Here is a 22,243-nt window from a genome sequence, read left to right on the forward strand (position 1 = left end):
TCTGGTATCTAGTGTTTATAATGTAAATATCAAGGCTCTAGCATGCTTAGGTAGGCCCAGCCCTCCATCTCTGCACCTGCAGTCCACGTAGATTTTCTCCAGGTCTGAATCCACTCCATCTCTGTGGCTTTCCTAGGCAGCCGTTCCATGGTCCTGTCATCGCCATTATTCTGAGACTCATATTGTAATTTAGGCTTCACCCTCAACAGATTCTCAGTTTTCTCTCTCGGGAACTCTATCCTTCTACACAGTCCCTGCTTCCACTGCTCACCATGACTTCTCTGTCTTGCGTCTTTCAAAACCAACACCATGCGAACAAAGCGGCCAAGCTTTGCTACCTGCTAAGGGTGGAGGCTGGCCTTCCTTGACCACAGCTAGGCTTCATCGGCTTGTGTGTGCCCGCCCTAGGAAACACTTGGCTAAACAATTGTTTTTAAGAAGCTTAAGCTCTCTACATTTAAATGCCTTTGGATCTTCCCAAGCTGGAGTCACCAAGGAGCAGGGTTTATCCCCCAGAACATCTTTACAGTTAGCTCAATACAACTTTCCCTTCAGTGGTGCTGGTCTCTTCAACAATTACAGCTGTTTTCCCAGAGCCAGCTGATGATGGATCTTCTCCTCTCTTAAAATTCTTCTGCCAAACAATTCAGTCCATTATCTTTGCATTCAGCTTCATTCAAGATCCCAGTACTTGGACAGAATGAAGCCAGATTCCCAGACAAAATATCAAATGAATGGTCACTAGCCCGGAGTTTTGGTTCTCTGAAACCTTAGGAGCCACGGTTCCACCATTCACATTTTTCTCGGCACTCTTGTCTTCCAAGTTTCCACCAGGATGGTCCTTTAATTTCTTTTTCCAGTATGCTATGACCTTGTCAACAAAGTCCCAATCTCTTCCACATTCCAGCCACAAAACAGTTTCATAGGCCTAGGAACCGTATCACAGGCGTATCACAGAAACAGCCCCAATCACAATGTGACTTTCTGTCTTAGTTTCTCCTGTGCTGCTGTGACAAAATATCCTGACAAAAGCAACTTAAAGGATGATGAAGGCTATTGTGTCTCACGTGTTAAGGCCCACCGTGGGCTGAGAAGTTAAGGCAGTGGAGCTTGAAACAACTGATCGTATCGCATCCGTAGTCAGAAGAAAGTAATAGATATATATGTTCTGCCCATTTCCCTTTCAGGGTGTAAACGGGCCAGGATCTCAGCCAGGGAGGGATGCCACCTACAGTGGGCGGGCGCCATCACCACCAGTGGGTCCTGCCCCATCACCACCCGCCCCATCAATCAAAATCACCCCCACAAGGAGGCCCGGAGGTCCAGCTCTCAGATTACCCCACATTCTATCAAATTGACAATGAACACTGACTTTCCCACTGAGCATGTAAGACTTTAATAGAAGCATCACAAACTGAGAACAACTACTTAATGCCTCCTTCAGAAATTCCATGTCTTACAGAGAAAAGGGTAAAGAAATTAATGAAACAGTGCAGGGTGTCTGCAAAAAATGTAATTTACAAGACGTCATCCACAGAAACTATATTTAACAACTCAAGACAGACTTCATTCTCCCTCCCTTGGATAAATACAAGTCACATCCCAAAAGGCTTTGTCTAGGTCCTTCAGCACAGCATTCTTTTGAACATGTCAAGAATGTTCTCTGGGGGCTGGAGAGATGACTCAGAGGGTAAGAGCACTGGTTGCTCTTCCAGAGGTCCCGAGTTTAATTCCCAGCAACCACATGGTGGATCACAACCATCTGTAATGAGACCTACTGCCTTCCTTGCCAGCAGTACATTGTATGCTTAATAAATAAATCTTTTTCTTTAAAAAAAAAAAAAAAAAAGAATGCTCTCTGGAGGCCGGAGAGATAGCTCAGTGGATAAGAGTGTTTGCTGCTCTTCCAGAGGACCTGAGTTCAGGTCCCTGCATCTACATTCAACCACTCACAACAGTCTGTAACTCCAGGGCCAGAGCATCCAACGCCTTAATCTGGTCCCCACTAGGACCCACACGCATACGACATACACACATACAGACATGAATGAAAATACATCTTAAAAAAGAAAATTAAAGAATCGCTGTTAGAAACATGGGTACCTTTGTTTTTCTTATCTAATTTCTATTCACGGTTCAGGTGTCTGCTGAGGGTTCTTTACGCGGAGGTTTTCTTCACTTCTTATTAGCCAAACCTGAGACAAAATTCCATTGTAACTTTCACTGTAAAATTATCAGTTTTTAAGTTTTGATAGTGTTGTCCTTATACACAATGTACTGTGATTATATGTATCTCCATCCATCACTTTCTCTTGTCTTCTTCTGTCCTTTTCTGTCCCACTTCTCACTTAATCCCTTAGGCTCTCTCCTACCCCCATGGTGTGTGTGTGTGTGTGTGTGTGTGTGTGTGTGTGTGTGTGTGTGTGTGTGTCGGGATCTCAATGCAGACTCATGTCTGCATAACAAGCATGCTTGAGTCATCTCTTCAGCTCTTTAAATGGCAACTGTGTTACCAAAGAAAATTGACATGTCAATCCTCTGTACTACAGCAAGGATTTTCTCCGGTATGAGAGGACAGCCACATACTTTCAAACTCGCTAATGTTGTCTGGTATGGTAACCACCACTCAGATGAATCTACTTAAATAAATTTAAATTTACTTAACATTAACTAAAATTTAAATTTAGTTCCTTAGTTGCACTGGTCACATTTCAAGTACTTAAAAGTCATCCTAGGTTACTTAGAGACCATACTGGTCACAGAAAAAAATACTTACCCTACCTTTCCACAAAGATCTGTTGGACAGGATTGCTTCAGAAGAAATAACCAAATATGTAACAGGATTCTGCTCTGCTAAGTTCTTCTAAAGGAGGGAGACTCCTCCCAAGTCATCACTGATTTGAATTCAGATCCATCAACCGCTGTCAACTTCTTTCTCTATATCCATATTGCTCCCTGAGTATGCTTTCGTGTGGTTTTTGTAAGCTCCTCCTTGGGAAATTTGCAATGGATGTCACTCATGGAAATTATATACTGCCAGTTTAAAACAACTTTCTATGTCCCTTTCTGCCACTGCAAAGATACAACTAACCTGCATATAGGACTCGATAGTCTTGGGGTCAGCTTTCCTTCTCAGTCATATTTCCCATCACTTGCAACTGATACAGCCAGATCTCTCTTCCCTCCCTCCCTCTCTCCCTCCCCCTCTCCCTCCCTTTCTCTTGCCCTGCCTCCCATTTCTATTCCCAGCCTCACTTTCACACACTGCCCCACTTCATAACTTCCCCAAACACCCCCAGTCTCGCTGCATCTGCTTTTCAATAATTTTCAAAAGTGTGCCTATTTGTGATGTTATTTCAACTCTGAAACATATATTGCCTCTGTCATCACTTGTGTTCCCACCATTTTATTTTAATTAAATAGTAACATATTAATGTATACATTTCTCTTCCACCATAAAATAAATTTTGAGGATTAGGGTTTATATTGCATTACTTAATATGTGCAAAAGTTAGAACAATACAATAGTATCAGGAGAGAGAGGGAGGTGTCTATATGCATATACATATATTAATTACATGAATTATATATATTACATATAATAAATGAACATGTGTATAAGTTCTTGGTGAATGAGTCAATGCATGAGTAAGTCTTACTGTAGCCTCACAGGTTTGCCTTGGCATATGTCTTTAATTTTCATGGCAAATTACTCAGAATACCACATAGGAAAACCATGTATCATGCTAAAAACCACTTACCAATAAAGACTCATAACTTCCTTACAAAGGCAGTCACTTCTTTCTAAATGTCATTGTATTTGGTCTCTTCCTTTTCCCCTGTTAAGTTGCACATTAAAGCAAATCTGAACTGACTCATCCATGCTCTGAACCTGTTTTGAAGGCTAGACATGTACATTTCTTTTCATTTTTATTTGTGCTATATGGTACATTAGTCTTGCTGCGAAGTCAAGTCCAGGATGCCCTTGAACCTTTTATTTCCCTGCCTCTTTGCCCATGAAGAGCTGGAACTGTAAGTATGGCCACTATATCCAAGTAGAAATATCTTTTATTTGACAGAGTCTGAACAACATCATGAAAGAAGATAGCTTGTGTCAATACTCAACGGCACACAGCTTTGACAAAAAAGAAACAAGGAACCCACATCCACTTAATTCAAACAGAAGTGTCAAGTTTAATAAATTAGACAGCTTTAAAATGATGCAAAAACACATTTCCAATCTGTCCTGTCATGATGTTGATACAGATCTCAACTTTCAATTCTTAAGTCCTCTGAAGGAGAACTCTGTGGTTAATTCAAATTACTCATGTTGAGGAGAAAGATGGGCGTTTGAATAATCCTGAGTAATAAATAAAAGTTATTTAAGTTGGACACTACAATATGTTTTAACATTTTAATATATGTGCCAAACTTGCTAGTGATTCTATTTTACATAAACACTCAGCACCATAGTATGTGAGTTTATGTTTTGGTTCAAATCTTTCAGACTAGCTTTGGCCTACTTCCTTTTCTCATCTTGATTGGCAATTCCCTGGTAAAAGTTCCGTTTTCTCCCAAACCTCCCTTGTGTACAAAAATGGTCTGGGCTTTTAAATTTCAGAAGGCAAAACAAGGATCTCTGGGACACCAACAGCCTCACAGCTGAGCATATGAGGTGCAAACCCAGCTCTCTCTTCTTCTTTCTGATTTTGACCCAGAATTATAGTTCCACTTTATATGATTGCTGACTGCTTCTGCTCACGAATTAGTGTGTGCTATTTTGTATGTATTTTGCTAAGTAAATGGCCTCATTACATTTCCGTACATGACCATTATTATCACCTTAGGTCACGTTCACACCCTATCACTCTTCCTTGCCCACTCTACTCCTTCTTGACCCCATCCTGCTGTACTGGGGAGCGGCGGGCTATGTCCCACTGCCGGGCTAGCTTACACCCGAAATAACAACACAAAAACTGTATTCATTTAAACACTACCTGGCCCATTATTTCCAGCCCCTTATTGGCTAACTCTCACATATTAGTTTAATCCATCTCCATTAATGTGTATCACCACTTGACTGTGGCTTACCAGCATGAGTATAACCAGTGTCCGTCTCGGAGAGGAGAGCCATGGCGTCTGCCACACTGCCTTCTTTTTCCCAGCATCCAGTCCTGTCTTCCCCGCCTATCTAAGTTCTGCCCAATCAAAAGACCAAGGCAGCTTCTTTATTTGATCAATGAAAGCAACACATAGAAATAAGACCCTCCTACACCACCCTCCCATGTTGCTAGGGTTCTCCCATCATAGTTTCCCTTCTATTTCTGACGTTGTGCACTCTTTAAAAAAGAATTCAAGAAGGAAACGCTTATGTGGTCTCATGGCTCAAGGGTGCAGTCCCTCATGGCCAGGAAACCAAATCACTAGAAACATGAAGTGGTTGGTCATATTACGTCTGATGTCAGTAAAGAGAGAGCAACAGCAGCGCTGTGCCTGCTGCATTTGTCAAGAACAGAACCCCAGCCAGGAATGGTGTCACCTATAGTGGGGGGTTGGGGGGCAGTTGTCTTCCCACATCAATTAAAATAATCAAGGTAATTCCCCATAGATGTGGCCAGATCCCTACCTCCTAGAATTAGGTGCTATCAAGATGGCAAAAAACACTAACCATTACAACTCGACACTCAAACATATCGATTTGAATCCATAACCTTCTACCCCTCTTTCCATAGGTTCATGACAATGTTACAATTTGAAGCACATTCAGACTCACTCTAAAAGTCTCTATAGCTTCCTAATGTTGGGACTCTTTAATACAGTTCCTCATGTTGTGGTGACTCCCAACCATGAAATTATGCTCATTGCTACTTCCTAACTGTATTTTTGCTACTGTATAAATCATGTAAATATCTGATATGCAGGATATGTGACATGCAACCCCTGTGAAAGGGCCATTTAACCTCCACCCCCCAAGGGGTCGTGACCAAGGAGGCTGAGAGCTGCTGCTTTACAGTGTTTAAAAATCTCCACACTTTAAAAGATCAAAGTCTCTTAAGCGTGAATTCCTATAAAATCAAAAACAAGCTACATACTGCCAACAAATAATGGCACAGAGTACACATTCTTAAAAACAGAAAGATTAAGATGTAGCAAAAAGTATTCAGATCAAAGCAAGACCAAAATTCAGCAGTGAGAACAACAAAACCTACATCTTTGTGTATGGCATCTTGGACTAGTGAAAAAACTGACTGGGTTCTAAAGCATTTGTACATTCACATGTGTGCGCGTGCGCGCGCGCGCACACACACACACACACACACACACACACTCACACACACCTCATAGTCTCTGCTCTCTGTAGCACACAGGCTTTCTTTTTTGCTGGCTCTACTCGATGCTCATAGTTCTCCTTGACAAATGTCCCACAATCCTGCTATCACCAACATTCCAGGGTCCGCACTACCATTCAGTCTTCACCTTTACAGTTTCACACAGTGGCCTGGAAGCTTCTCATTGCGGGGACTCTAAGACTAGCAAACATTGTCTGACCCCAGCTACTCTCTGAAACAAGGGGAGTAGAACTCCATGAACCATTTCAATCGTTCATCCTTCATGTTTCCAAAAGCAGTATCTCGTGAACTGGATAACACTGCCAAGGTTCACTGCCAGACCAGGGAGCAGCCTGGTCCCTAGGACCACAGCTGCATCAGTTTCTCCAGGCTAATCCTGGGGAAAGCACTCTTTCAGGCAGCTGCATTGAGGAAGAGGGAATCCTACGGCCACATTCTCTGCGGTGGCGCTCTCCTCTCACATCAATTTTCATCTTGCAAATAGAAGCCATTGATGGTGATGGGCAATGGGTGATGGGTGACGGGTGGGACTTTCCCTCAAGGCATCTTTCCCATTGTTTCCATGGTTTCTTCTTGTCAGAACTTTAAGCTTCTCACATACCTTTCCTTTGCAGAACAAGTCCATCCATTTGCAACTTTAAATTCAACTTCACCCAGGCTCTTGGGACATTGGCAGAATGAAGACAGGTTCTCGGTCAAAATATCTCACAAGTAATACTAGCCCAGTTCCTTATAGAATCTGTTTCCCTCCAAAGTCTCACAAGACAGATCCTTACTGTCTATATTTCTCAACTTTCATGGCTTCTAAGTTCCTGCTATTTTGGTGCACCAAGTTATCTTGACTGTCTTGAAGGGCTTTTTTAGCCCAAAGTTCTAAGCTGATCTATATTCCACCTATATAAAAAAAATTTTTTTGAAGACCTAAGGACCATGAGGTCAGGGGTTAATCACAGCAAGAGCTTCTTTCTATTTTTAGATAGAGTCTTATTATGTTGCCCTGAAATGCCTAGAACTCAATATGTAAACTAGACCAGGCTGATCTCCCACTCAGAGATCCTCCTGCCTCTGAAGGTGTGAACACACACACACACACACACACACACACACACACACCAGGCAGCACTTCCTCTCACCAAGTTTCTTCTTAGTCTCTCTTCTGCTGGTGTAATAAAATACCCTGGCAAAACCAAATTAAGAGATAAAGGATTTAACCTGGATCACAGTTTAAGGGCACAGTTGGTTAAGCAGGAAGGGCAAGACAGAGGGAGCTTGAAGCGTCTGGTCAGACTGCATCCACAGTCAAGAAGCAGAGGGATGGTACTGCTACTGTCTTCTCTACTTTATAGTTCACAGTCCTGACAAGAGATGTCACCAACAACAGATGGATCTCCTCTTTTCAAATACTCAAAATAAGCCTCCACAAGCATGCCCAGGAGCCTCTCTCAGATGACTCTGGAGTCTACCACCTCACTTCCTTTTGCTTCCACGCCCTTTAACCCTTGCCTCCACATACAAGAGAAGACATGGAAAACTTGTTCTCATGAATCGCCTTTTCTCAGTTGACATTAGGATCTCCAGTTTTTTTCTTTTTTTCTATAAATGACTTCATAATTTCATTCTTATTTATGGCTGAGTAAGACTCCATTTTGGATAAATAGATACATATAGATAATTTTGTCTGTCTGTAGATGCAGCCATCCTTTATGTATTTACGTAGCCTTTATGTGGACTGGCTGCCTTTGAGCCACTGTGCTCCTGTAAGGAACCCTTGGTACACACTCCCAAAATCTCATTCGTTCACTAAGCTAGACTTGAGTGGGTTTTTTCCTCACTGTGTCACTGGTGGCATAGACAGTTGTTTGTATCGCCCCAGGGATAAGCACACAATATTCTTAGGGTGCTTATTCTTAGGTGCTTTAGCATCATAGTTTTCAAGTTGATTCGGATTGTCCCAGAAACAATGGTGTGGCGGGAATGTGGGATGTCAGTGCTGGCACTGGAAACGGCCCATGCAGAGCAAAAGCAGTGGGTGATCTAAAGCAAGCTCCTCGTGGTTTGCTTCCCTTCTGCTGGCTGGTGCTTTAGCTGTTATTGCATTAAGATCTCAAGGATGGGGCATCTAAGACTATTTTCTCTGTCACAACTCAGGGCCTTCTGGCTGCATGGGCCAGGACTGTGTAGAAGATGCTCCAGCATATTCACAGAAGCCAGGGATACACACATCCCTCTTGGTTTTCTGGGGCCTTTTTCAGGACAGAAATTCCACACCATCTGCAGTTTTGTGGATACACATAAATTCGGCGTTGAGCATAAACTGGCACAATACCCACCAGACTCCAGGAGTCAGCCCTCTGCCCACACCCCCCGATCCCACCCAGGAACGCAACAGGCTCCTGGCTCCCATACTCCCTACTGCCCACCAGATAGTCTCTGTCTCACGGCGCACCTACATGCTGCTCAGACTTAGAAATGCCATCTATTTTACCATAATTTCGAACAGAAAGCAAAGTCAAGTTTCATAAAACTGTTTTATCCAAAAGCATCTGTCAAAAAAATAAGGCGCTGAAACATTACACTAGTAGACAGCCTTACACGAAGTCCTTCAAAGTGCTTATGACCTTTGGCTTCTGTCAGCATGTTTTCTGTCCGTGTTATACAGCGGCTCTTTAATATACAAAAGGAATTTGTCTACCCTTGGAAGTTTCATTATTCATCAGTTTCAAGTACTGAAAACGCAGTTGAGAAACAGGATTAAGCACGAATCATGGACACAGGTGTCTGTGTCCATGATTTACAGAAGACATCTCCGCCACTTAGCCACAGGAATGTCTTTAATCCATCAGCATGGGGGGTCTGGAGGGTGGAGGTTCCATTCAGCTCTACACGCTTAGCCCACAGCTCCATGCTTATCACATGGTAGGCATACAACATATTTTGACTGAAGTTTCTGGAACCATAAAAATTGGTCCCTGGGCTTTTGAGTCTGATAATTTTCACTTTAAAACTATTTGTAGCGTGTTTGACCACACAACAGAAGAAAAACCGAAGCAAGAAAGAAAACAGAATAAAACCTTAAAGACAGACATAGGACCCAAACAGGCTAATGTAGACATTTATATGTTGATAGATCCCAAGAGTATCACTGAATCATGACATAATATAAAAGCTTAAAATACATAATGGTTCTCTTGACTCAGGAAGAAAAGATTAAACTACATAAGTGTACTTTGCTGCAAACAATACAATGATGAAATATATTTTTAGAATGATTCCTGTATATAATGCACAAAATTTTTTATGAAGATGTTTATGCTTGAATGTAGCAGATTCTCAACTGTATGTAACATTCAGCTCTTGAGAACGATGCCTTCTTTAAAAGGAGAAATTCCTTCCACAGAATGAAATCTCAGTTGCCCACCATCACGATTGGGTTCATAAACATTTCCTTCTTGTTAATAAACTTCAAGGAAACCACAATGCTCTGCTCAGTGGAGTTTGACTATAAATAATTTGGTCCCCACATCTCCCTCAGAGATATAGCTGTATCTTGAGGTTTGCTGGGTCTGAGAAGCCTTTTGCTTCCACACAAATGTTTGGCTTCTGTCCTGATAATTTTTTTTTTGGGAATTTGACAAAAGCAAAAGTCATCTAGGATGAGGAACTTCAGTTGAGGAACACCTCCATGAGGTGTCTGTGGGGCATTTTCTTTTTTTTAATTAAAAATTTTAATTTATTTTATACCCCAATCACAGTTTCCTCTCTCTCTTCTCCTATTCCCTCTCTCCACACACACACCTGCCTCCCTTCTACTCTGCCTCCCACCCACTCCCCCTCAGTCTCCATTCAGAGACCACTTTCCATGGACATCAACAAAGGGTCAGGGGAGTCAACAAAGCACCATAGGTCAAGTTGAGGCAGGAGCAAACTTCCCCACCCCCTCCCCCGCATCAAGGCTGGGTGTGGCAACCCAGCATGGGAAATAGGTTCCCAAAAGTCAGCTCAAGCACCAGCGGCAGGTCTTGATCCCACTGCTAGGAGCCCCACAAACAGACCAAGCTACACAATTGTCATACACAATGCAGAGGGCCTAGGTCAGCCCCAGGAATGTTCCTTAGCTGTCCATCCGGCTTCGGTGAGCTCCCAAGGGCTCGGGTCAGCTGTCTCTGTGGGTGCCCCCATCATGACCTTGACCATCCCTGGTTCACGCAGTCCCTCCTCCCTCTCATCAGGAGCTCTGCCTAGTGCTTGGCTGTGAATCTCCACATATTCTTCCGTCAGTTACTGGATGAAGGCTCTGCATTTTCTTGATTAATGGTTAATGTGGGAGGTATAAGGCCACTGGGTTGGTGTCACCCCGGTGGTAGTCCTAGATGGTATAAGAAAAACAGCTGAGCAAGCCGTGGAGGGCAAGCCAGTAAGCAGCGCTCCTGCATGGCCTCTGCATCAGCTCCTGCCTCCAGGTTCCTGCCCTGACTTCCCTTCATAAGATGAAAGATCAAATAGACCTTTTCCTCTCCCAGGCTGAATTTGGTCATGGAATTCACCACAGCAGTAGAAAAGAACCAGAGCAGCCACTCTTTCCAGCACCGAGTTCTCTTCAGTTTGAAAACCTTAGCTTTCCTTTTGATTTCCAGATCTCCTCTGGCCTCCATGGAATTCACCACTGAAATCCCATCCGTTCTGTTCCCTACTATTCCTTACTGATTGCTCTAAGAGAACAAGTGCAATAATCCATCCTATAATATATTGTTGGCCAGGTGCCAGGCTCGTGACATCTATGACAATTCTCATACTGTCATTGCTTAGTGAAGAACTAGGAACTGGGAAGTCCGTAGCAAACCCAACACTCAGCACACTGAAAATTCACTGTGAGACTAAATGACTCCAAAAGCATTAAGTCTCTACCGCTTCACCTCAACCCTACGTCTAACCACCAGAAGCTCCACCTCACATTCTAAACACAAAAGACAATATTATCAACAGTGGAACTTTGCTTACAAAAGTAAGAAATTACTTAAGAACCCAAAGGAAGAAATCCAGAAAAAATGTCAAAACTCATCTGTGAAATCAAGTTATTAAATATAAGGTGTGCAGTATATTATTTCTATACTTTCCTAGAAGCCTGAAGCACTTCATGATTCACCATAAAAGCTCAAGCAATACATGCATGTTGTGTGTATAACTAAAACTATAATGTGTAAAGAAAACCTTGCAAGAGAGGTACATTATGTTCGGATAGTTTCAGTGAGAAAAAGAACCCATGAGCTGTTCTTTTATGTGTCCCAATTTTATATTAAAAATTGTATGAGATATATCAATTTGACTGTAATTTTAATGAGGAAATTTTCTTATCCTACAATAAAAGAAAAAAATTGAAAAGATACTAAATGGCTCTTGTTCCTTTAAGGCTTCACATTAGTAATGGGTGACTTCAAATGTAGCATTGTAAATATTGAATTCAATGCTTATATAACTTAAATGAGTCAGTGTTGATCTACACAGTCAAGCCAACGCTGCTAAAATAGGCTTCACTTCTATTTAAAAATATGGGGCTGCAATTTTGGCGGTAATGAATTCTTTTCTCAAATAATTACCTTTAAGCCGGCCTCTGGGTTTCAGTGGCTCCCACTGGAAAATCCCTCAGGCAGTGCACGGGCAGCTAAACAAATAGGTTTTTATAAATAAGAGAGGTTACATGCCTCTCTGCTTTCTGAAAGGTCAGCGGGAGCTTTGATGCGTGTTTACAAGGTCAGAATTAGAAGAGAGTTTAGGAATTAGCTCCCCCTGTGATCTTACAAAGGTGACACTGACACGCAAAGAGCGTAAGCAGGGAACGCCACCCAGCCAGGGGACAGAGCCACCTCCACAGCCCAGGTGCTTGGTGTGTACTTGGGACACTGAGTGAGCCACCTGACTTTTGGGAGCGACTGCAAATATCTCATGGGCTTTCATGCTCCCTCAACATCACACAGCTCCAGGGCTGTGGTTTAAATATGCAATATTCCGAAACAGACTCATGGATTGAATGCTTAATCCCTAAGTGGGAGGTGGAAGGTTGCAGCAACTCTGGCAGCTGGGGCCTGAATAGAGGCAGAAGGTCCCAGGGAACATGCGTTAAAAGGTGACCCAGCTGCCCTATCCCTTCCTCACCTGGCTTCCTACTGCCACCAAGGGTAGAAGGTGTTCCACACTCACTCCACAATGGCGGTGTGCCCAAGGACATAGGACCGCGTGATCACAGACTGGTCCTCCTGAATCAAGTCAAAAATCACACACTTTTCCTTGGAAGTTTTTATGTCAGACTTTCTGTTACAGAGATGAAAAACCAAAAACTACAGCCAGGACTCAGCATCCCTTCAGATTCCCAGACCAAGGAGCCTCCTTCATTCCCCATCCCTCTTTTGCCTTCATTCCTTTCCCAGTACACAACAAATACATGATGGGTGCTTGGCATTGTTTTTTAAGGTCAAAGAGGTCCTCTGTGAACTATGTGGCCCCTACCCTCATGTGGCTAGCATACAGTCTAGAACTCTGGGATCAAAGATGCCAACAGCTAGCCACATGCATCGATTCAAACTCGAATCAATTAACATTAAATCAGATTTTAGTTTTCACCCTTCATTGTGTTAACTCCCTATCACGTAACTAGTCGGCATAGTGCAAACGTAGACTATTCCTATCACCTCAGAAAGTTCCGAGGGAAGTGCTGACCTCCGCAGGGAATACAGAGCATTAAACAGTTGCAGGGCAGGTGGTTTAATATGATAGGCATGGCTGGGAAGCATCAGAGAGGGGAGAAAGTCATTGAAGATGGCAATGGGAAATTCTCATGCAGTAAATGCAGATGCTTATCCCGTTAGCGCCATCTGGATCGCAGTCTCTGCATCTCTTTCTGACCTTCTCCCTTTACCCTGCCCCTTCTCTTCCTCCCTCCTCATTATCTTAGTTGGTGGGAGCATAAGAATCTTTATCCCAATATACAATTAAATTAAAATGCCACCTCCTCAGGCCCGCCCAGTCTATTCCTCAAGTCCTCTCTGGGCAAGTAAATCTGCAGCTTAATTCTTGCTTGTTCAAAAACAAAATACCTCCAACAAAAGTTTTAGAGAAAGCTTTTTTTGTCCAGGGCATGACCTCCAGGTCTCTGACGCCAAAGGACAGGGTCAAGCCTGAGAAGGTGGAAGTTCCTTCTGTTCTCATAAGGGAGATTTTGCTTTCAACTCCGGTAACAATGCAACAACCTCTTCTCTAGCTACACAGGCAACTGACTAATTATGAGATCTGTTTTCTTGATGTGTTTTTAAATATTCTAATCATCCCCTAAGCATCCTCAGAGCCAAGAGTTAACTCAAACACAGGTGCAGAAGAGCTAACACAAAGGAAAAGAAATAATATACACGATCAGGCAAGAAATCAGACCCTGTACAGTTTGCTTATGTAACAGCTGTTGTCATGTTCACAATGGACACACAGGAGGCAAACAGGTGACGGCAGAGAACCCTGCACAGTCACACCGGGTTTGCCGGAGCAAACAAGTAGTGACAAAGCATATCCAGAGAGCGTTTCTAAGGCCGGAGCTCTGCACTCGTCTTGAGGCATGCAGATAAGGATTGGCAGGCACTGGGGACCTATTGGCTTAAGAAAATGGTGAGCAGCTATTTAAACTAGCAAAGCAATTATTTGTAGATAAAAGCCTTTAAAGAGTTGCCAGGTAGTCAATGATACTATCTTACCCCGTAGCAATTTCATTTATGCTATTCGACTATACAACCACTCTTCATTTTTGAAAAGAACAATTCTTAGCTTAATTCTTGATTTTTTCTGGCAGATGACAAATTCAACTGTTTTTAGTAAAAAAATTCATGTTGCCCAAGGTAAATATAACATGGATCTTCTTCCTTTCCCTCCAGATCCCTTGTATGTTACAGAGGATGACAACTACGGAAGTCCACAATGTAGTTCCTGGGTTTGGCAGATGGGAGGCACCACTCAGCAGATCTCTGTGACCAAAGGACCACACGGAAGCAACGTACAGAAGGAAGGGCTTGTCTGGGTTTATAATTCCAGAGGATGCTTGCTTAGTCCTATGTCCTCGGGCAGAGGATCATAGAAGCCTGGTGTGAGGGCAGCTATGCTTAGGCAGCAAGCAGGGAACAAGACTGCAAGAGGCCAAGGGTAACATTTCCACAAGGACCTGCTTCTCCATTACCCACTTTCTCCAGCTAGGTGCCACCTCCCAAAGTTTCCAGAACCTTCCAATATTGTTACCAGCTAGGGACCAAGTATTCACTACATGAGCCTATTGAGGACATTTCTGGTTCAAAAGATAAAAACAGAATTCTCACAGATCTGTCTCAGACCCCCCTTCTATCTCTAAAGCCACTTTGGAGTAATCTATCTCAAACACCACTATCATGTGACCCTTCACCCTCACTCTACTCCAAGAAAGGGACCTCTTGTAAAACATGGTATATTGAAACCCACACAGACAGTCCAGGAGAATCTCAAGTAAAAGTTTATAACTATTGCTGTAAAATAGCCCTTTGCCCGTGTCAGACATCTTCTGATGTCCCTCATGTATGTGTTCATGATTGCAAAAGGCATGTCCCCCAGATCAAAGTGTAGACATCTCTGCAGGCCCCCTGTTTCTCATTGAACAATCTGCTTCTCTCACACCAAAGAAGTAAAGCAGAGACAACCATTAGTTAAGAAAATGGAATCCATGAACCACTCCTCCACTAGTTCTGCTGCTTCCACCTTCAGCTCCCGCCCCTTTCCTCCAGTCCTTTTCTTTCCTCACCTTCTCTCTTCCATCACCATTTTCATTGCAGCTCTGTTCTCCTGCTCTCTTCTTCTTTCTTTCCTTCTGCCCCATCTTCATTCTGAATCTCTGGACTGAAGATCCCCAGTTTCTTGGAGGGCAGTTTAGCTGTCTTGGGCCAGCTCCTCTGTGAACACATACGCTTGAGCCACCTGGGCCTCTTAATGTCCTATAAAGATGGCCACTCTATTGACCTGTCTCCTGATTTACTGGCTACACAAGAAGTTATTATAAAGTCATTCTGCCCCAGCCCAAGCCAGGTGCTTTGTTTTCTTTCTCACTTCTATCTTCTGATTGTTAATACTCTGATGTTCAGAAAACGCAAACACAACTGTCTCATAATTATCTACTTAGCAAAAATTATCCCTCATAATTTAGAATTATAAAAATCTTCCCAGGAAACAGGTAATAGACTCAATATAAAATCACTCTAGAATACTTCTATTGTGGTGACAAAAATTAAATCATATTTTAAAACAGAAACTAAAACTATAACAAGATTTTGACTATTTTTGTACTAATACTTTTGTTCTCATAAAAATTTATTTATATGCATATATGATTCATGGGGTGTTTTCATTCTAAGAATTGTAAGCAACCACTTAAATATCATTTTTTTAAACCAGTGGTTCTCAACCTGTGGATTGCAACTCCTTTGAGAAACCTCTATCTCCAAAAATATTTATGTTACAATTCACAACAGTAGCAAAATTACAGTTATGAAGGAGCAAGGAAATAATGTTATGGCTAAGGGTCACCACATGAGGAACTATGTTAAAGGTTCACAGCATTAGGAGGCTGAAAACCATGGAAAACAATTCTGACTTTTGTGAAACATTTTAGCACCAAAGTATGCAAACTTACAATTGTTTTTCAGTTAAAATTATGTTCCTTGGGATATCCCTATAGAAGAATTGCAAATTTAACCACAGCACCAATTTGCTAAGTCATTTTGAACACCTCTGAATGTCACTTCTTAAATGACATCCTTCTCTCCTATATAAACATTGTACTTTTTAGTCATCTACTAGACAAAAACAAAACAAAACAAAAACCATGACCTCTGAGGCACTCCCAGACAGCTCAGGGAATATTTAAAACACGTGTAGAATTTAATTCCCATGAGTGAACTTTCTCAATGCCAGATTCACATTCTTTGCTAATAGCAAGTACTGTAGCAGGTGACCAAACAAGAAAAGGAGGAAAAGGCTGCTTAAAACATATTTTTATTATTATTTCTTTGAAGAAATAGTGTTAAATTTCAAAAAAATCCAAATGTAGGGGGAGGCATTAGGAATATGTGTGCCTGACCATCTCATTTATTTCCCAAAGGTCCTGCTTCGGGTGCCCATCAGCCATAACGCAATGCTATTGACATCATGGTCCTTAGAACATAGATGGAACCTATTGAACAAAAACTCCAGCAAGCGTCTTATTATTTTATCTTTTATAACCACGTGAGATAAGTAATCATGTTTGTCAACCTAGCAGTTGAGGAATTGCTCCCATCATAGAAGCCTGGGGCATGTCTGTGGATCACCTTTTGATTACTAATTGATAAAGGAGGGTCTGGTCCAGTAGAGGAGGTGCCACACCTCCACAAGTGGTTCTGGTTATACAAAATATTTAGCTCTGTGGTCCTACTGCACCTGGGCTGTGTTGAAGTCTGAGGCCCATGCTGCCACCAAAGGTCACACAGGCTGCAACCTGTGGCTTTATGTTGTTCAGGGGCCATACAGCCATCCTGGTGTGAATGCCCTGAACTTCCACCAGGAGCCAAGCCGCTGTCCAGAAGGAGCTGCTCTGGAGGGCCATGTCTGGGTCCACCGTCCTGCTGCAGCTGGAGTCTGTGTTGATGTCTGTGGCCTGTGTCACCTCAGGGGACCACAGGAACCATGCAAGATGGAGTCAGAGGGTCATGCTCAGTCAGCCCAGCCCTTTATAGGCCCTGGGAAACGTGACCCCTGCCTCTCACTAGCCATTGCAGCAAGAGAACTGGCCTTCTGCACTTGCACTCAGGAGAGATGGTTCCACCCCTCACCATGGGTGTGGACAACTGACCCTGACGGCATGGGCATCGGAAAGCTGACTCTGCCCCTTGCTTGAGAGAGAGCAGTCCCGGTGGCCCACAGCCAGGCCTTGGGTTGGCCCACCCTAACATCTACCCCATCTAGGACCTGCTGGAGCTCATGAAGGAACTGGTCCTGTGGAACAATACCCACAGGACCTCCATGACTCAGAGCAGCTGTGTAATATTCTAGAAGAGTTTCAGTGAGAAGCCAGCAGTGATGGTGTACCAGATGCCGGACCTTGAACAAGACTGATGACTCAGGGCGGTGAACATTTGCAAGTGAAGCTGTTTGGACCATGTGACACACTGCAGCTTCCTATGTCACCAGGACGAAGGAAGAAGCATTGGAGAAGAGGGAAATATGGAGGTGTGAAGAGGTTTTGTTTGTTTGTTTGTTTGTTTGTTTTTGTTTATTTGTTTGCTTGTTTTGGTTTGGTTTGATTTTTTTAATTTTTGTTTGGGGGTGCTGCAGGCGTGAAGGGTCATACCGGGGCTTTTGAGGTGAGCAGAATTAGGGTGCAGGATATGATTTTTTTTTAAAAAAATGCTTCACTCCTTTGCCTTCGATTCCTATCTAGGCTTCCATCAGTGATGAATTACATGGTGAAGTAAACCTTTTAGCCACAGTGTTTATCTTAGTGATAAAAAACAAATTAGGACAACACTAACAAATACATCCAAACAAGGAGCAAAGAAAATATAAAGTAGTCAGTGCTAAAACTTTAACTTTGCTTCATAAATGACTCAGTTTTAAGATACACATATATAAAGCAAAGAGTGCCCAGAAAGCATGGTCCCCCAATTTTAAATAGAGGACATTCTGGACCAATACAAGGAAGAACATGTTTTGCTGAAAAAGACAAACTAAGTTTAGTTTATTCTCTTTACTAGTTTCTATCTCACCCTTCCAACGTAATAAAAACAACTTAGAACTAAAAACACTGGTCCATTGAAGTTGGCTTACATAATTAATTCCAGGAATGCAGAATACAAACACACTGGACACTGGTCAACAACAGCTGTGTCTTTCAGTCAAAGCTTAGCGTTCCTCCTCACCGAGCCTTGTGTGGTCATGGAAAGAGGCAGCCTCCATTTCATAGGTATACTGGGTTCCCCGTGTGAGTCTCAACATACCTAAGAATAGACTAATTTTATCACAGTCACCCCAGTTCTGCTCTGCTTTTAACACAACATTCATGAAACTGAAAAGTTTGAATTCAGATATGAAATCACCTCAAGACTTCCCCCGAGGAGGGTCTAGACGACCTGACACTATGTAGTACCCCTGAAATGAGGGATACGCTATCATACTGTCTGTCACTCAGAGCCTCGTAACATTGGCGATTCTCCTCCATCTCCTAGATCAAATCTTGATGGAGGCAAGTAAGCCATTCCAGAATATTTCACTGTTAGATAAACCCTCCAGTTAGAAGTCCTGCTTTTATTTGGAATAAAATCTCTTTGGTTAGGCTTTTCTTTTTGAAACAGAGTTTTACGCTGCCTGCCAGGGTCACCTGGACATCTCTCTGTAGCACAAGATGGTCTCAGGCTCACAATTATGTAGCAGACTTTCTTTGGACCACCATCTCCCAGATAATGACACGGAGACTTCTTACTAATTAAGAAAGATTGGCCTTAGCTTAGGCTGTTCCCAACCAGCTCTTATCACTTAAATTAACCCATTTATATTAATCAATGCTCTGCCATGTAGCTCGTTACTTTCCTCTGTACTTCCCAGCAACTTACTGTCAGATTTCCCTGCACCTCAGATTTCTCCAAGAGTTCCTTTCTCTTCCCTGAAATTCTGTCTATCCGTTTCTGCCTAACTATTGGTCACTTGGCCCTTTATTAAACCAATCAGCAGGTGCCTGGGCAGAGACACGTCTTTACAGTGTACAAAAAAAAGATTATCTCACAACACAATTCTCCTGCCTCAGCCTTGTGAGTGTTGACTTTCTAGCTCTGAGCCAAAGCCTTCCTGAAGACCTTGTTTAAAACATAGTCCATTCCAAAGCAAATATATCTCCACAATTCATCATTTCCAAAGCCCGCCGTTCTTCCAACTATACAAACTTTCCATTTCTCTTCAACTCTTATAAAACAAATACAGTATAGGTGCTTCCTGGCTGTTGGCTATTAGAATCATAAACTCCTGGTTACAAACACAACAGTGAACCCTGGTGGGTAGGCTGACACATCGGACAAAAGATTATCATTTGACACTTTGCTGCATTTCTGCCATGGAAAAATACATGGGCATGATTGGGTCAATCAGAAGACAAGTATAGGCTAAGACAAGATTTATCCAGCAAGAGAGTTCAGTGCTTCATATGGATACTTTGAGCTTTCCCAACAATCACCCCTAATACAAAGTCTTGCTCTGATAAATCTTTATTAAGTGTCATGCTGGGGAAACTGAAAAACAGGGTCAAATACAAGAGCCCTTTGCAAGCACGGTAGAAGCAATGCAGTCCACCAGAATGGAGCCTGCAAACCACGGCGTCAGACTCTTGCACGCTCCAATGCAACCCTGCCACAACTTTGCAGTGAACTCTGCAAGGTGACACCGTCTCAGCCTCTGATTGCTGTTTCTGGAGCTTCACATGTTATAACTTCCTCCCCAGGATTCCATCACTACGAAGGAGCTCAAGCATAAAACTTTATTAGCTGTAGTAGCTGCAAGCACCTCCTGGACCTAAAACCTCAGCTAGATAAAACTCAGACACACAGTCCCGGCATCAGGCCTCCCCCTTCATCTCTCGGGTGGATAAATTCTACAGTACCTTTCAGAACTGGGGTGCTGTAAATGCTGGGCTTGCTTTCTTACGAAAAACAAGGTCATCATAGGCATCAGACACATCATCCCCAGCTGCAAACTTCCTTGCCACAAGTCACCAAATGTGCATCTCCTTGGGACAGACAGAGTGGGAAGGACCGTCTGGGAAGCTGCAAAGGGGGCGAGAAAGGCAACAGCGGTAGCAAATAGTAGAAGATGCGAAGACACAGGACGACGGCTGGCTTCTGTTCATTTGATTTGTTTTCGTTTGTGTACTTGGCTCTTACACCTGTGGGTCATTTTCTTTGACCTTTTCATGCTTGGCCATAATTGAAGATGGCCTTTGTGTCTCGCTTCCAGCAGGGCCTCAGGAATGGGCATCCAACACCAACCAACACTGTCTCTCAAAGCCAGTTCCTGGGCCGAGCCTCTGATGCTGCAGTCAAGTGAGTCATCCATTTGAACTCAGGGAAGTACAAGAGCTGAAGGGTAAGCCATGGGTCACCCAGCTATGGTTCACACCTGTTGTCATGGTTTACAAGCTCAACTCTTAAAGGGACTGTTGCAATCTTTAAAGACTCCAGATGCTTCAGTTTATGAGTGGAGACGAGTTCCCTAATAAAACATAATTAGAAAAAAAAAATCTCAGGAGAACTTACAGAGGAAGATTGCTCAAGTCAAAAGTTCCCAATCTCCTCAGGCTATGTAACCTTTGAACATCTCAGTGGTTAGAGCACTGATTTGTTATTCCAGAGGGCCTGAGTTCAATTCCCAGCTACCGCATGGTGACTCACAACCATCTAGCCTGAGATCTGGCGCCCTCTTCTGGCCTGTAGGCAGAACACTGTATACATAATAAATAAATCTTAGTAGCAGTATTAGTAGAAGATGATGATGGTGGTGATCTAGGGTAAGCACCAGAGAGTCTTCTGCCTTCAAACTGCACTTCACATCCTGCACAGAACTTTCCAGAACTTTCCATCCTTGAACCTGCTCAAGCCCACGGCCTTCATATTGAACACTTCGGATATAACGGAGGAGAAGGCTGGGAACGGCTAAGTAATTTAGAGTACAAAACACAACGTGAGACATGAATGCTTTGCTTCCCAGTCCGCTACTGCAACACTAGTCACTAGTCCCCAATGAATGAAGACAATAAACAAAGATGGTTCTTTGGGAGCAAGTTCGGCTTTCATCAAACACTCAGCAGGAAGCTACAGAGGAAATAAAACGTCATCTATGGATGACAGACTATTTTTCTACTCAAGCTTCAAAACGTATTTTTATTTGTTTCCTGGACCAGCTCTTAAACAAGAACAAGTGGCCAGAAACGAAGTTCTGAGACTAGCAATGTGTCCTTATTAGATTCTTCTGCGGGGTGTCCAGATGACAGAGCCATCATTATATCTTCTGAAGTTGGTATTTTCGGCAGATAGTGGGAACTAATCGCATTTATTTGGTCTTCACAGGTAGTTGAACCACCATACCTACTATATGTATTAAGCATAATGCATTTTCTATTTCTGACAAAGTTCTGGAAATGTTCCCTCCAAGAATTGACGAGACATGTATAACTGATGTTCTACAATAAAACAGCAAGCTGAGGTTGCCAGCCTGAAGTGCTTCTGTGAGGTCTGTGGGGTGCCCAGCCGTAGGCAGCCCCTTCTCCTGGATCTGGCAAAAATCAGTCATGTTCACAGAACCTGGCGATGGCATCGCATAGCCTGCATCTGAGGTAGTTCTGTGTTATCCTCCATGAGTGGCTCTAGAGAAACGAGTTAACCTGCCTGAACCTTGTAATTCCCTTGGATAGGCAGTGCCTATCGTGTTTTATTAACATATGAAGGCTGAGGGACAAAGAGAGGAAGAGCAGAACGGGAGGACAACCAGCACCTGAGGTTGGCACCGGAAGACAAGTTGACAGGACTCCCATTAAAAAATAAACATCAGGGACCAGGACAGGTGGCTCGGTTGGTAGACGTTTGTTGCTTAGGCATGAGGACCTGAGCTTGATCCCCCACATAAAAATGCTGGTCATGGTGGCACACACACACACACACACACACACACACACACACACTTGCCATCCCAGTGCTGGGGAGGCAGGGACAGAAAGATCTCTGGGCCTTGCTGGCTGGTTAGTCTAGCTGAATCAGCAACTTTTAGGTTCAGTGAGAGCACCAACCTCAACAAATCATATGGAAGGAGTTGAATAATTCACATTG

The sequence above is a fragment of the Alexandromys fortis genome, unplaced genomic scaffold, assembly GCF_014885135.2.
Source record: "Alexandromys fortis isolate MF-2015 unplaced genomic scaffold, M_Fortis_MF-2015_v1.1 scaffold_6, whole genome shotgun sequence".
NCBI lineage: Eukaryota > Metazoa > Chordata > Mammalia > Rodentia > Cricetidae > Alexandromys > Alexandromys fortis.